This window comes from Drosophila mauritiana, chromosome 2R (genome assembly GCF_004382145.1).
Source record: "Drosophila mauritiana strain mau12 chromosome 2R, ASM438214v1, whole genome shotgun sequence".
NCBI lineage: Eukaryota > Metazoa > Arthropoda > Insecta > Diptera > Drosophilidae > Drosophila > Drosophila mauritiana.
In genome coordinates, this window is record NC_046668.1 from 20322285 (window position 1) to 20338396 (window position 16112).

Sequence of the window (16112 nt, forward strand, 5' to 3'; positions counted from 1 at the left end):
TACGGTTATTTGTGCTATCTCTCCGCCATTCGGTACATCGGAACATGCTGAGATAATAAAACTTATAGCAGACAATTTAAGGCGGAGGGGATTCGAATAAAGCGGAGGCTAAGTAAACTGAAATGGACTCGCAAGACTCACGTGCGGATAAAAATAAAGGCAGAGAAATGACAAAGGCGGCGGCAGAAGCCACGTGGAGAAATGGAGAGAGATAGAAAGTGGAAAGTTGAGCAGGAGAAAGCCGAGCAGAAAGCAGCAACAACAATGGATGCAAAGAACAAATACAAGGAAAGGCAGGAGCTTGCAATTTAATACGCAGATAAACACACACAAAGAAAGCAGTTAAGTGGGGTAGTGGAAAACTCACCGCGGAAAAAAGAAAACATTCTGATGAGAGGAAAAAAAATTATCTTTAAATTCTAGAAATCAAGAATAAGTTAAGTTTACTTAATAATAAATAAATTATATATTTACTTATCTCCAAGATATATTGAACACATTCATTGCTCCTCAGGACTTCTAATAAACTGTAGCCTACTTTATGGCGTCATCTTTAGAAGATAGCTAGCATTTTCTTTCAGTGTTCGAGTGGAAGAAGCGAAAAGAACCAAGGCAGATAATGAAGTCGAGCATGGCACGCACATGTCTAAATTTATCCACGAACTAGGTAACCCCAACCCATGCATCCCCGCCGCCCCCGCAGATCAAGCGATATCGGTTGAATGACACGACATGCGATGCCTAGCTCCAGTTTGCCACCCAAAAACCGCCCCCCCATCATCGTCCTTCCATCGTTGTTGTAGTCGCGCTTGTTGCTGATTATGTTGATGATGCATGTTGTAATGTTGTTTAGGCTGATGTTTTGGCATACAATTGCTACCCGTTCCCTACTCCACATGTATCCCACTTTCCGCGGACAAAGCAAAGCCGGGCGAATGCAATTTGTAGCAATTGTATGGCATATACACCCCCTCTCCCCTCGAAATCCAAGCCTTCAGCCATCTTTGATGTGTTTGACAAGCTCTCCGGGGAGGCAGAGGCCGAGGTTTGCCATGCGAGAGGTTATTAATATTTATACGGCTCTCTCCGAAAGCAGACAGCTAAAGCAGCCGCAACCGATTAGAGCGGGCGTTTAATTTGCGGACGGTACAATGGGGCGTATGAGCAATGTTAATGTTGATTTGGCTCGCCATCCGCTTCCCTCCCAGCTAAGTAGCTTGACAAAAGGATAATGCTTTCAGTTGGGTAAAGTTTGGCCTTAGCTAGCGGGTGCTAAGGCCTAGTTTAAAGAATTGCCAGTTTAATGGCAATCCAATGGATAAATATAAATTTCGGTAATAGCAGAGTATAAGCTACTAAAAACTGCCTATCATTTCATCAAATTTACAAGTTGCAAGTCATTAATTACTCAATAAATATTTCGTATTCATATGTATACCAGAGAGACCAAACCGACAATTAAGGACTTGGAGCATCCTGCCCCATCTGCCGACCTCGTTCGACTTCGAGTTTCCACTTCTCCCTGCATTTTAATTGCAAATTTTCCACAGACTCGCCGCAGATGTGTTGACTGAAGAGCTTAACTCAGACTTGGCTGCCGAAAGAAAACTTTTGAGACTAATAAAAGATTGCTGATACGTGCGAAAGAAATATTCATGAATTTTCATGAAAATTAAATTAAAAAACTTGTTTCAAGTAGCGCTGAAGGGCAGGGGCTGCTGGGTGAAGAGATCTTCCTTCGCGAAATAAACAAGTTAAAACTCTAACCATAATTTGGTATAATTTTTTTTTTCTGCCCAGAGCTCGTTGCAAGTAAACAAGAAAACAAAAGCTTCATAAATTCAAGCCGCAGCATATGTGTCCTCCCCCACCGCTTTTCCAACTATTGTGGTGTTGGCTACAGTTTATGGAAGTTTTTCCCTTATTTTTGTTTATTTTTTTTGAGTAGCTTCCTCAATTGCGGCTTTTGGCTTTGGCAACATAGTTAAGATACAAGAGCCAAGACAGGACGGTTTTCCCGCATTTTTCCCGGCAGTAGGCAAAGTTTTGCTTTTACACTCAATTACAATGCACAAAGTTTGACAGGAAATTACTGTATGGCAAAGTTGTGAGTGTTTTTCAGAGGCTTTTTTAGCTCGCGAAGATCCGCAAACCAAAACTGCATGGTTAATATGATATATTATATTGTACAGCATCGATAGCATATATATTCTGCAAGGGAAACCTTTCATAATTGAGACAGCAGCCAGTGGGAAAACTAACAACGTTATTTGCCACATAATCCACGGCAGGGGAAAATATAAGTGACGGAAATTTCCATAAATCAAAGCTATTCGTGCATATAAATAAATCAAATCAAAGGCTGCATAATCGCAAGAGCAAATAAACATTGAGAGCGCTGCACAAAGCTGACACGGATACAAATTTATTTCAATATTTGCTTTAACAAATTGCTTAAAATCACAGAGCACACAAACCCACCGCACACACACACACACGCAAATACAAAACACAAAGAAATTAATAAAAATTTATTGCATTTGAATTTGTCGCTCCATCCCCGCTGACATAAAACAATTACTGAGGCACCAACAAAATGGGGACAGCGAAATATTTTTATTGCAAATGGAATGAAAACAAATTTGATGCGTACGCATAAAAAATGTAACACCCCGAAAAGCAAAATAAAAACAAACTGCGCTTTGTTTCGCAAAAAGCCGTCGGTCATTTTTTCACCTGGAAAGTTTTAAAAATATTATAAATACATTCCGCATATCGTGCATGCAAATGTATGCAATGTGCTTAAGGTGTTTCATATATTTTTGATCGGTTTATTTGAATTTTTTGCAAAGGAAACGAGTTGGAAAAAAAGGAGACAGTCAAAAATTGGTTGGAAGAACAATTGAATTGTTTGTAATGGAAAGTAAATGAAGTAAAATACAATAAATCTTAATATTTGCAGATCGTTATTATTATTTATTTAAATAGTTGAAAACAGATGTGTTGCAAGTTTTTATTAAGTATTTTTTATCGAGGTGTCAACGGAACAGACATCTCAAATTTAATTATTTATATTTTATACAGGCGTTAAACTGGCTTATATTGCGGTAGCTTAATATTTTCAGTTAAGTTTATTTCTGAATCTTTTAGGATTGCACCTCGTTTTACAATATTGACTTGTGGTCTTTGTGTCCCATTAATTTCGCATATTTGCTTACAAAAATACATAATTCTCTTAATGTTTTTCTTTAATCGAACTCCAGAGCCAATTTAACTTTCCATAAACATCTCTCGATGGACCAAAATTCCTTGTAAAGATCCAAAATGATATGTACACACACCCACTCAGCAGAACTATACTCGTACATATGTGGCGAAGCCACGGAGTGGGGCAATTACCCATCGTTTCATTATGAAATTTATCGTATTACGTTGATGAAATCACTTGAGGAGATTGGGGGGATGTCTTACAGGCTGCGCTTCCATTTCGCTTAATTTCCCCATTGGCTGATGAATCTATATGGGTGTGGTGTGCACAGGCTTTTGTGGGCGCGTTGTGTATAAGTCACATTTGCTGCTAGAATTGTTTCGGGGGATCGGGATTGTGGTGCGGCGGGCTCCACAATTACAAAAGGATGCGGAAGGGTCCTTGTGCGAGAGGCTGGGCTTGTGTTCATAATTACACATGAATTTCAATATCCTGCGGCAGCTTTGGCTTTTCTCCTCGAAAACCCTTTGCCACATCCTTTTGCGCGCCGTCAATATTATCCTGGCTCCACTCCCCCCAAACTAACGACATTTGCTGTGTTTGGCTTGACTTTAAAACGTTGCCAAAGGACTTTAACTAGGCGCAACAAAAGGGTTTTCCCATTTGCTTTTCCGCGCACTCGGAAAACTTTCCATTTCCTATTTCTATTTGCCAAAACTCTTTCCACTCGAAAATCTTTGGCAATTTTCGTGGTAAAGTTTTTAATGTACTCGCCTTTTGTGTTCTGTGGTTCTCTGTTCAGTGTTCACTGTTTTGTATTTGTGTTTTGTATTTGCTCTCGCTACCCGCCCTGTCAAGTGGGCGTGGCAGTTTCCTTGCGCCTTGTAATTGAGTGTAAGCGCTAATTGGAATTTTGATGAAGTTCGGTGGAAATTTGGCAACAGTTTAGGTCGCGGCAGCAGGACGAAGGGATTCCGGGGAGTTCGCAATTATGTAAGTAGCAGTTGAGAATGTTTCGAATTTCGTGTGGTCGCTGATTGGTGGGAAGGCGGCGGGGGGAAAGGCTTAAGTGAGTGTGGAAAAGCTTCTTGTAGTCGCTCGAGTCGGGCATTAAGTATACGCCATGTGGAACCACTCGAGCCCGTCTCGAGAGTTCGTGTGCCGGCAATTGATAACTCGCTGGCAAGAAATTTAAGTTTTCGTACAACTTTCCACCGGAATCAGCCGAAAAATGCATATCAGCTACTAGTTCCCGAAGGCCACAGGGGAGCCAAGAACTTTGCTGCCAGAAGGCGTAGAACTCATAATGGACTCTTCCAGTTCTTGGCAGTTGCTCATGGAAGTAAGTACACCTAACAAATACTAAAACACTCTAAGCCTACAAATATTAACCAACTACAAAAAGTGTAGTAGTGAATTTCGTTTCAGTGAAGTAATAACAAAGCTGTGCCAATCTCGTTATTAATAAAACTATCTTTCTATTATAAAGAAATGCTTATTAATGTTGATGTTAAACTCGAACCTTTTTCGCACAGTGCACTATCACGCTGGCAAACAAACAAGAAGCTGTCCTTGTTTCAGCTTTGCTTTTACGGCACTCCTTTCTGTGTGTTTGTGCTGCACCTTAACCAGGAAGTTGTGTGTCATAGGAAGCACTTGTGTGACATAATAAAAACTCTCTACCTGTTCCATGCTTTTTTATGTGTTTGGACCAGGTGGTCCTTTCTATAGCATGCTGCACTTTGTGCTTTGTCAACAACAACAGCAATGCCATCAACGTCATCATCAAGCGGAGAACCGCAAATGTTTTTTTTTTTTGCTAAGCCAAAGTCAGTAGTTCACACATGGGCTTAAGTACATATGTATGTGCCACAGGACTTCCAGGAGCCGAGAAATGGAAAAAAGAACGTCTCGACTGCAGTTAAGGGCCCCTTCAGGATTTGGATGAAAATGAAGCGTATGGTTGGCGCATTTGCACCTTATTTCGCATGAGAGCTAAACATTAATAAATCCTTTAAATATTATTGAATTTTTAAAAATATAAAATAACATGAGTAAAGTATAAACGGTTTAGTAGTTGTTTACACTAAACTAGTTCCTTTTAACGCGACTCCTTTTAGTTGCCAGCTAACTCATTTAGGATATTTCTTTTTCCCCATTTTAGTTCCTTGACTAATTCCCGTACTAACTGTGTAAATATATTTCATGATCCGATTGCTGAAATCCAATTTGTAATCTGGCACTATTTCGGGCACCTTTATTCCGATTTAACAACATTTTACATGCTGACTGCCAGAAGTATCAGTAATAGCTCTGATGGCATAGCTTTGTCGATACATAAAATGTATTTTTATTCGCTTTATTGCCTTAGAGTTATAGAGTTATTTGCCGTAACCGATTTAATCCGCTCATGAAACTCTAAAAATTTTTGCCCTCCGCAGCTTTAAATCTGCAAATGCCAGCAAATCCTATAACCCCGTGCATTTGTTTTGGGGCTGCACTTTCGTTTTGGGGAACGGGAAGCGCTAATTGAAATGTGTTTGCCTTTCCTTTGGGGCGAAGTGCAAAATGGAATTCTGCTTGACGGGCAGAACGAGTTGCTTTGATCAAAGGCCCTTCCTTTTGAGGTCCCCCGCCTTTTTTTTAGGTCTTCGCTTACTTTGAGCAATCAATTATCAAGTTACAGCCGCCAAAAAATCCATTTCGGCAGCAGAATTCGCGGCAATTAAAGTTTGCATCATGCGTTGTGCCCAGAACCCCTCCGTTTTTTCCCCAGTTTCGTACTGAAATTTGCATAGTTCAAGGGCTTCGTTCCTAACCGGAATACCTCCCCCCTTTTGGCCCTTTTTCCGCCTTCGCCCTGGTTTTCTATTTCCCGGATTCGTGGCCTGAAAAGGCTCGCAAAAAATATGAAGTAAGGCCAACTGGATAAAATTTAGGGTCGTGAGGAGGCGTGGCCCTAAAATGAAATTGTTGCTTGCCTGCAAAATTTGATTATGCCGCGAGAGTAGTGTGTGCAATACGTCTGTGGAAAACGGGTGGATGTCCTATGTTCTGCCTACATCTGAGGGCCAATTTGGGAAATTGAAGAATGAGTGATTGCCAAAATGTTTACAAATGGAATCTCAACTGTGGCAATGCGTTTTTCAATGCACCCGGTCCAAATTGCAAACATCAATAACTCTGTGTGTGCAAGGCAAACATTTCAAGCAAATGCGAAAATTCCTTAACTGCATGAATTTAATGCAGTTTTAAACTTTACCCTGAACAATAAAATGTTCATATAAAAAGATTTGTTTTTAATTGAGGATTACATTTTAATATGTAATTTCAGTTTTACAATGTATTGTTTCAGTGAAAATGAATAAGCTGCTGCTTTGTTTGGCACAATAAAAGTAGATGCATTTAATTAGAAGCTTGTAGAGGAATATTTAATATACTATATCGATAAACAAAGCAAATGGGTTGAAAAATCGACCATGCTATACAACTTTTTCTGCTCTGGTTGCCAAGAAAAATATGTAATTTCATTAGTTTAAGTAACGTTTCGAACACACTCGCTTTGGTCGCTTTTGCACACCACCTCCGACCTTTGTAGTCCTTAAAAATTACCTTTTTTCCGCAGCCAACTCCACACCCTTCGCCGGTTGCCAAAAACAAACACGAAAAAACGGTCGGAGAAATGCCCACAAAATAAGCTGCTGTTTGACCAGAACTCACAGCTCCGCCCAATATCCGCCCGCTCAAACAGAAAGGGAAAACAAGAAAAGCGAGAAACAGGAGCGCGGGCGAAAAAGGACCTTCAGGTGCAACAGCCTTTGCGGTTGGCTCCTTCGTCGTTGCATGTAAAAATCCCTTCAATGATTAATGTAATTTCACGCGCCACTTAACGTTATCCCTGCAAGGACATTATGCTTAATTGCAGCGTCAGTTTGAATTTAACTGAGATTGCCGCTCCTCAGCCTCATTCCATCTTCCTTTTGCTTCCATTGTTTCTGCGGTGGATTTTTCCTGGGCCTTGGCCAAAAAGGTGCCGTGCAAATTTATGAAAAAGATTTGCCTGCCTGCGGCTATTTAAAGTTAAAAGGGCGCACAATACCGCTTCCCACACACACACACACACACGAGCACACTTCATTTGCCTTGGAACCGCCTTGCAGTTACCTTTTATGTGGCCATCTCGCTGGAAATGGGTTAATTGCATAATTTGCGAATTTCACGTGCAATCTGCGGTGCTCTGAGCTGGCCGGGTAAATAAGAAAAAAGGACGTTATGCTCAGGCCCAGATGATGTGAACGCCGAGCCACGTAGCCAGGCTGGAAGTCTCATTAGCTGGTAATGGGGCATTTTCGCCAGGCTTTCATCACTTCGACGACCTTGATTAAATTTCGCGATATATGTATATAGTTACCTGTAACAAATAGAGAAGACATTTATAGTAAAAATATAATATATAGCGTAGTTTCAAAAGAACATTATAAAGCTATTTATGGCTTAAGATGATAATCAATATTGATTCAAGCTGTATTCCTAGGCGCCCATTTCAATTTTAATTTGTTTGAGCAACATTAGAGTGTACAGAAAATCGATTGATTTTATACCAAGACCGAAATCATTTTCCCCTTTAGCTTGTGGGAAAAAATCAACGAGGTAACCTTTCCACTTTCAATTTTTGCCAGAAGCGGGAAAACCCGAGCACAGGTCAAAGGTCTAATCAAAGTCCTGTGGTCTAACCTGCAATTCGGCTCCCTTTGGCCAACCCATATCCTCTCCTTCCATCGCCTCCTCTGTCGATTACAGCTCAAATTTGCCCAGCTTTTTCTTTTATTTTGCCATGCGAGTAGATTGTCGTTTTATGAACTCGCAAGGACCTGCATTTGGGGCTTGACTTTTGCCTTTTTGCGGTGAGCATCTGGTGCTCTTGGCCTGGTCAATGCCAGCATAACAACAACAAGAACAACGGCAGCATGGACAACAAAAACGTCAAGAACAAGTTTATCTAAATTGCCATATAGACTGCTGCAATGTGGAAAACGGATCCAAAGCTTGTGGCCTGCGGTTAAGCTTGAACTTCTCCCAAACCATCGAGTTGCCCCACCTTCTGTCCATATACGTATCTGTATCCGTATCTGAATCTGTATCTGTATCTACGCCTTCGTTACGTATTTGCTTTTTACATGCTTCCTTTTCAAGTTGATTTGGGTCAATGCTGTTTGTTTGCCATTGTTTTCCTTTGCTGCCTTGTTTTTATAACTTTGGCAACGAGCTGAGTTCGTCTATCTACTCTCCTATTTTTTTTCGGACACAAACACAAAACTAATTGGTTTGTTAATTAAAATTTTGTTGAAATACTTTCTCCCATACTCCACCAGTGCTTGTATTTGATTTTAGTACTTGATATGTGTGTTATACCAAGCTTATCTCTGATCTCGTAGAGTATTATTTTTAGGTCTGTGAAAGAGCTTTCCTTGCACACAAAAAAAAAACATTCTAAATTCACTTTACCTTTCTTCATAGAAAAGGTGCATACCTTTCTGCTAGCACTGGAATCTGTTTTCTTTATTTATAAAAGATTTTTAAGACTATCGGAATTGTGTTTTGTGTAGCTGGTATCCGTAACCAAAATGAATTTCTAAATTTTTCCGGCAAGAGGTTGTTGCAATATTTGAAGAGAGAATTTGCAATGTTTTATGCGAATATTCAATATTGTTTTTGTGGTAGCAAAATCGATGTTTGGCCCGGAATTTCGATTTAATGGTTGCATAAGGCGCAATCCTTTCTGCTTTACTTTTCCCCCAAATCGTTGGCCATTGCAATCAGCATTGCACATTCTTAGCCAAATTGCTCTGTGCTGAGATTAGCTCGGGCCAAAAGCAGCAAAGTGGGAATCACCTGGCTCGCTTTTTTTTTTGTCTGCCATCCAGCCAGCCATTTAGCCAATGGGTGGAGAAATGGCAGGTGAGGAGGAACAGTGCCAGAAATAACTGTTAATTCGACTGCAAAGGCAACGTGCCAATGGCCTACGAGAACCAAATGTCAATGCAAACACAACGAGCTGTCTTTCTGCCACGCTGACCATTCAAACATGGCAACTTGATTAGATATTGTTGCTTTAGCTGCTTCGATTTTTGGCTTCTCATGTGTTCTTGCTACACGGGAAAAAAATCTAAGCACACGAAATCTTAACAAGTGAAACATTTTCAATCTCTACTTTGAGAATTCATGACAAAATGAAACACATTAAACGAGTTACTGTGACACGTTCCCTTGACGCTCCCTAAAAAGTATATTTTGATGTAACTTCTGGCAATGCATCGATTTTTTCAGAGGTCCTGGGGCCAAGATTGAACAAAGTTGCCATTAGCCTGTGTGTCGGTACAATATGCCATGCCATTGCCATTGAATGTTCATCGACAGTGGCTACAGCAGCAGAACCAGAAACATTCAAAGGCATTGCAGATGTTTGCCAGAATTTGCATATTTGTTTGGCAGCTTCACGTCGGAATGCATTAAAAGCAGACAGATAGAAGGACATTCAGGACGAAGAGATTGGATTGCTATTCTTAGTCCTCTGGAGAGGTATCCTTCGGCATGCACTTAATAACATGCCAAATTGGCATGTGAACAGAAAGCAATTAAGCAACATTTTCATAATGAAATTCACGTTGAAAAAGTTCACATCATAAATTTGCTTATTCGCGAGGGTTGATTCATTAGAAATGAGTTGTAGGTTGAAAAACGATCTGAAAGTCAGTGTCATGCGAGGAAGAAAGTTGCCCAAAGGCTCATATCAATGGCCTGAATTTGTACAAGCTGCCCTCGTATTGCCAACATTATCCGCTTTCCCATTTCATATGCATGTAAATAATGAATTGACAACAGCAAACTGTAACTGTGAAGCCGTTTCATTGGCAAATGTCTATATAAATTGCACTTGATTGGCCTGGATTCAATTCAGCCAACAATGGCATAAATTAAAAGCGTGCCCAGCCCTGAATCCGAATCCAAAAATCAGGCCGAAGCCCGAAGCTTTACGCCCCCAAGGCATATCACTCATACGCAGCGTGAGCCGGAGACCATTTGGCATGGCACCTTGTTGGTTCGGTTTGTTTGTCCATTTATTTGTGTGTCCTGTTTGCCCAACTGTTCTGTCCTGTGCTGTCCTTTGCGTCCGGCGGTCCTTTCTGTTTGCTTGCCACTTTGCCATTATTATTTATATTTTTTCTTGTTATTTATTTAAATGCTGTCCCTTCCTCTCATTTGTGAAAATTGTCGCAGCAAATGATTTTATTTGCGAAGCCATAAAATTTACATTCACATTTCTATTTGTTTGCCATTGTGTGCCGGCCATCAACAGGATTTCAGAGCACACGGAACAAGTTCGGAGTTTTTTACTGCCACCGGAAGCTATGGACAAGCCTAAGCGGCTTTCGTTGCTTTAAGTTTTGTCTTCTGGCCAGTCTAAGTTTCGCCTTGCCAGAGTTTTCGGCCCGAAAAGGGGAGCCTAATGACCTTCTGTACTTTGCCGACTGCAGTTCGGTATCTGCAGACTACAGGATTTGCACATGGGCACTAAATTTGCCGGTTTTTTGTCAGCACATGAGCACATGAATAGCATGCAATATCTATAGTGACTGTCCGTAAAATGGAATGGCCTTTTTTTATGCCAGCTTAAAGAGCAAAGCCGTAAGTAGAATGATAAATATTTTAAGGGTTTTCAAATGGATTAAAAGAGTATAATTCTTTGGGCTTTAATTTAAAAATTATATTCTTTGTGAATTTTGATCAATCCTCAGTCGGAGTGATTAAATTCAGTTGCTTTAATCCTTGCAAAACTAATTCCATTTTTGTATTTTAATTAATGCGCAACATTAATGTGAAAGCCAAGTCTATGAGGCCTTTTTTGAATTATTTCGTATATACTTTCAATAAGGTGATTATTAAACGAGCCTGAAATTAATCCGATACTCTGTAAATTTTTACCACGCAATAAGCTTGTATTTTTTATCGATTGTAAATAATCCCAGACTGTTCTTTAGCTGCCCACTTCAGAGAATAGAGCTCCATATTTATTAACATATCCATGAGTGTATATGCATATCCAACATTGTTTGACCATCCGCGGAGCCGGTACTGATGCGGATCCAGGCGCCACAGCATAACTAACTAATTAATATTAATGCACGGAGAATGCTAATTATGCCGGCACACAGATACACACGCTCGCACACCCAAACACGCACACACACTCGCAGGGGAAAGGAGAAAGCAAAACACAAAGTATTTTGCACACAATCGTATGAAACGTGAGCGAGGACTCGCAGAAACGAAAGCCTGGGCCAAAATGGAAAAAGTTTTGCATTGAAATGCAAGCAAATTGAAATGAGCGAGGAGGAGGGCCCGAAGGACTCGCAAAAGGGTGGCACTGGGTGGTAGGTGGTGGGTGGTGGATGGTCTGCTCGGTGGGTGGAATCTGCAAAGTGGCTGGGAGGAACACGTGTTGGCCATTTCAAAAATGTAAACGTCAGCGAGTCCATCACGGACAGGCTGCTCCGCCCTGCTACCCCTTCGCCACGAAGACCATCATCCAACTGCAGACGCTTATTTGCTTATTCATAAGCAAACATTAACTTAATTTCCATGTGTGGGAGGAGAGGCCGCTTGTGGGCCAACACGAGATGGGTAGTCAGCGAGTTGGGGCCGAAACAAAAAGCTTTCGCGAAATGTGATTATCAGTGCTGGGCCAACAGCTGCCGACAGCTGCTTAATACAGCCGACTAAATATAATGGGTATGGGCTTTCGGGGGGGTTTCAAAACACCAGAGTTACCAAGGACAATGGGATGCCAGTGAGTGCCAAAATAATGCACTCAACGGAGCAAGTACGCAAAAAATGACTGGCAATTGGGAATTCATAAAAAGGTTTTGTTTTCTTTACCTTTTTATGAATTTAAATCAGCTTATATATTATGGTGAATCACTACCGTACATAGTATTGTATATATTTACTCACTTGCGAAATCAAGTTGAACAACTGGCTACAAAAATAGATGGTTGAATCCCCTTACAGGTGCGCGAAAATTGACGCCACACATGCAAAGTAGCTGCCAGAAGATTCACAACATCGCGTGCTGCAACTGCAACACCAACTCGGCCAACAACAGCAATGCGTCAGTTGGGCAAATAAACAACACAACATCAACTGGGCTGATGGCGGGAGTTAAAGAGAGGAGGGGAAAAATGGATAGCAAAATTTGCCGAGCAAACAGCAGCCAACATCTATATAAATTTATAAACGAAACACACGTAGCAACGTGGGTATGTGTTTAAGGATAAAGCGCAAAGTTTACAGACACACATATGTGGAGACAGAGGCGTAGCTTCGAAAATGAAGAGGATAATTGAATATGTCATTATGCAAGGACCTATACATACCTTACTAAGTTGGCTCTTCTCTGCGATTCTCCCAGTTTAAGGATCTGTGCAAAGCAGAAGTCACCCCTATTACCCCTTTTATTGCGCCCCTGCTTCACATTGTGCTGTACATTGAGGCCATTTTGTTAATATTTAATATCAAATAAAGGCCCCAGAATGGTGCACAAACTGCCGCCAGCAGTGGAATCGAAACCGAACTGAAAATGGATAACCAAGTTTTGAATAAAAGGCCAGACTGCGGAACCTGGCAGGCCCCACAGGGCCAGGACATCCATCAAACTGACCGCAGACCGTCTCACATGGCGTATGAGCAATGTGAGTGTACGGCACTTAAATGAACCGAACTGCAGGACGTGCCTTAAACTACGTCCATTTATTCAACGTACTTCTGTGCCAGGTTAATACCCAATTACTGTGCAAATTACTTCAAGTTCTTCTGGCCCCGAAAAACTTTTGTCTGTCTACATGCGTTTGCCATTAAAGTTTCACATTCCACTGTAACAAAAAAGGTTCAACTAAAAACGTGTCTTCACCAGCTTCGAGTCTTGGCAGGCGCTTTAAAGGTTTTTAATAAACGTCATAAATTGCTTAAAGTTTTCCCATAAACGGGTGCTTCTAAAATACTAGAAGTTCGTTTCGTTCGTGCATAAGTTTTTTTTTTTGTTTTTCAGGTGCCTGTGGCAGCCACACAATTTAGCAAATTATCTTGATAGTTTTAAGCTTCACTTTAGGAGGTGGAAATTTTGTGGATTTTTAATGCAGATGTTGGGTGGAGAAGAGTCCGTGGATTATTTTGCCAAACGAACTCTTAGCAAAGTAAGTCGAAATGAATTTGCAATGTGTATTTCAACTTAAAGAGTTTGTCAATTGCTATTTTAACACTCTTAAAGCCGAACGATTTGAATCTGAGGACGAAAAACAAAGCATATGCTCATATCACATGAACTTACTGATCCCCGCAGGACTCATCAAAAATATAAGGGACTATCCGCCAAACCCGACTGCTGATCCCCTTTCGTCCTTTTAATTTTTTTGCTAACCAAAAAAGCAGCGCACTTTTGGGACAAATATACGAGTAATGTATGCAAATATTTATGTATTCATGTGGAGGTGGCTGTGGGTGGGTGTGTGGTTGTCTAGTGCCGACTTTCTGGGCAGGCCAACAATATGGCTTGGAGCCACCGAAAAGCGGACGCGAGCGCCGTGAAAATGGAAAATGGCAAACAGCGGACAGAGATTACAGTCTAGCGCCCGAAGGAGCGAGGCAAACTTTTACTTTGACATATCACAAACTCGCACACACCCATGTGAATATTCAAAATGAAACACAAAAGCAAGGCAAAAGCCTGATGCTTTTTACTTTGACCGCCGTTGGGCACTCGAAATGCTCGAAATGCATATGGGCCCGCACGCTTTCGCATAACCCCATTTTCCCATTTCCCCCAATACAGTTTTCCATTTGTGTTTGTCTCGCTCTCTATCGCTCTCTCTCCAGGGTGTGTTCGCTTTTTAGCCACAAAAAATGACTGCAGTACGCGCAACTAAACACACAACAAACTTTGGTCCACAAACAGAAGAGATGCGGTTCTCAATGCACGCTCACTTTGGCATTTGCAGCGGGTGCACTCAGAAAAATGACCAAATACTTCAAAATAAAGAAACAATATATATGGGCAAGTCATATTGATATTTTCCTAGCGCGTCTCGTAGTTCGTGTTTGTTATTTCAATTTTGAAAAGGATCAATTCATATACGACTGAATTAAGTTTTTTGTCAAATGGGTTTTTTCCAATACATCCACTTAGACCCACACTTGCGTGCTGCATTGGCATTTCTTTTGAGAGCAAAAATGCCTTTCAAAAACTCAACATTCAAATACGCAGCCAAGTAAAAGTGCGAGTGGTAAAAGCGCAATTTCCTCTTGAAATCACCGCTGCGCCTCCCCGAACTCCGATTTCCCCACTCAATACCACCACTTTTTTCCCCCACTTTCCGTGTTAGCCATACAGTGTAAACCATTTCTGTGAGAACTTTGATTTGTGGCCCTCCAATGAAGATGGATTGTCGGGTCTCTGAAAAAAACAAGCGCACAACAGAACAAAGGACTTAGTGGAGCCTTTGGCTACGAGTGTTTTTCCTAGAGAATGCTTAATGAAAACCATATCGAAAGTGCTCAAATGATCTGACTATGCTCAATTAGGCAGTGATTTATTTGAGACAGTTTGAACAAGAATCAAATAAATTCGCCTACGCAACTTAAGTGGCTTGTATCAAAAATTGAATGAGACATTTTTCTTTAGAACTCGCAACACTTTGTTTTTTTTTTTAATAAACTCAAGTATAGCGCAGTTTTTAATTAAAAACCCAGAAGTCTGCCCAACCACGCCATTTTAAGCACTTACAAATAAAGTGAGCCGGTGAAGTTTAAGCCATCTCTGCTTTCTTTGTGCCGCATAAGTTGCTTACTTTACGGGCAAACTTTAAACAAATCTGGTCGTAGCCACCATATGTTTATGAAAGCGCTTGGCTTTTGAGCCATAATTTCCAACAATTTGTTGAGCTGGAGGCTAGAGGGTCATGCTGCTGCTGCTGTGTATAAAATTACAATAAATCCTTGCATTTTAGCTGCAAATAAACAAAGATTTGCAGCGCCGAAAACGAAGTCTGAGCGCGCTAAAACAAAACAGAAGGAATCGGAAGGCCAAAGTGTATGGAGGAGTAAGTTGAAATGGGGCCAGGACGAGAGTGCATGCAAAGTAGCATTTTAAGTTGGCCGGAAAAGCGGAAAAGGCGGAAAACGTTGGGGGTTTTCCAAGAGGGCCTGGGAACTGGGCATGCTTCAGGATGTTAAATCAACATGTAAGCATTTAATGCGGCGCTCCAAAGCTGAAAAAGCGTAAAATTCCCCAAATGACCATAAATTTCTGTGTTTGGCATCGCAATTGTTGTTGTTACCCTTTTGCCCATTCGCCGTCTCACTCGCTCCTCTCGTCTTCCGTCTCCTTCCCCCGCATACAGCACATATATACATATAACTGCCGGCAAGTGTAGAGAAATGGAGAAAACTTCAACAAGCACTTGTAAAAATAAATGGCATTTTGGGTTATGTGCAATAATAAAATGGAAATTGTGCAAAAATATTGTCGCCTCTACCAAAAATTCTGGACTGCCAGTGGAGCGAACAGGTGAAGGGGGAAATTGTAAGCGAAAAGGGGTTCAAGGGGTAAGAAGAGACGAAGGGAATATCTGGTTAAGCTGCCTGCTTGGCCTGGCTAACTGGGCACTATATAATGGCCGATGATGTACGTCCTTGTTGGTTTTAGACCCTGTGTTGACAGTGAATCTTTCGAGAAATTGTTTGGAAAAATATGAATGGGTTTTCACTTATTTTTGGGTGGGTGAAATCGCATGGATTGTTGTTCGAGGGTATCTTTTTATTGAAGCTTTGTTTTATGGTCATAAAAAATGCG